Consider the following 1,460-nt stretch of genomic DNA (forward strand, 5'->3'; position numbering starts at 1 on the left):
ATGAGTTTGCGCAAACTCTGGGAGATAATAAAGGACAGGGACGCCTGGCGTGCTGCAGTCCATGGTGTCACAGATGGGACACAACTGAGCAACTGAACAGCAAAAGTATTTGTACAGCTTGATACTTTTTCTTTTCCCTTTAACCTCTGACCTTTTAGGAAACAGTTTTACTTTTAGTAGTTGTACAAAAAGTATTTTTCAGATTTTTTTTTAGCACTCTTCTCTCCCCGGCCACTTTGATAAAACATGGTTTAGAGTAGTGTATTCCCCCAGAGTAGCAGTCCCCAACCTTTTTGGCACCAGGGACAGAGTTCCTGGAAGATTTTTCCACTGCTGGGGGGTGACTTGGGGATGATTGAAGCGCATTACGTTTTTAATAAAATTTTATTTATTATTTTTTGGGGGCTGTGTTGGGTCTTCGTTGCTCATGGGCTTTTCTGTTTGCAGTGTGCAGGCCTCTCATTTCAGTGGCTTCTCGTGTTCTAGCATGCAGGCTCCAGTAGTTGCGGCTCCTGGGCTCTGCGGCATGTTGATCTTCCTGGATCAGGGATTCCATCTGTTTCTTCTGCACTGGGAGGCAGACTCTACCAGAGCCGCCAGGGAAGCCCTCACTTACTGTGCACTCTTTCTATTATTGCATCAGCTCTACCTCAGATCATCAGGCATTAGATCTCAGAAGTTGGGGACACTGCCCCAGAAGACCTTAACTATATTACTAAGATATTTCTCTACATTAAAATATCATAAACCATTAGTATTATAATAGCCACCACTTACTGGGTTTAGTATGTTGACAGCCACCGTGCTGAGCTCTATAGACATTCCCTCATTCAATCCACACAACAGTGGAGGCAGAGGCACTGTTACCAAGTTTCATAGGGGAAGAAGCTCAGACTTATGCATTCCCCAACAACATCAAAACAGTGGTTTCTTTCTTCAGACCACAATGCTTAGCTACTGTACTTTATTGCCTCTTGTGGAAATATCTTCAAGAGACTTCTTAATTACCAGGTATGGGACTGGGACATAATACTGATTTCACCAGTTATTCAAAAACCATTTATAATACTCAAATCTATTAAAACTTCATTATCTAGAATCACAGCAGCATATTTTATCCTAACAGTCCTATTTATTTTTTAATTTTCTATTTAAATATTTTTAAGAATATATTTCAATCACATAGGCGATTAAGCAGTATATAAGTGATGCTTCTACCAGGTGGGCTTATAAAATGCAAAATATGCAGATTGAAAAGGAAGTATTTTTTACTCCCTAAGAAGCAGAATTAAGAAGTTGTATAGGCAGAGGCATTGTCTCTTAACTTAAATCTAACTGCATGATGACAACAAATAAAAAGTATTAATAAATGCAATCTCATAGCTACTATTAATTGTTAGAATATTTCAGATGCATGTGTTCAATTTCACTTCTGGAAATAAAATTTAGATAACTTAATA

The sequence above is a fragment of the Muntiacus reevesi genome, chromosome 16, assembly GCF_963930625.1.
Source record: "Muntiacus reevesi chromosome 16, mMunRee1.1, whole genome shotgun sequence".
Lineage (NCBI taxonomy): Eukaryota > Metazoa > Chordata > Mammalia > Artiodactyla > Cervidae > Muntiacus > Muntiacus reevesi.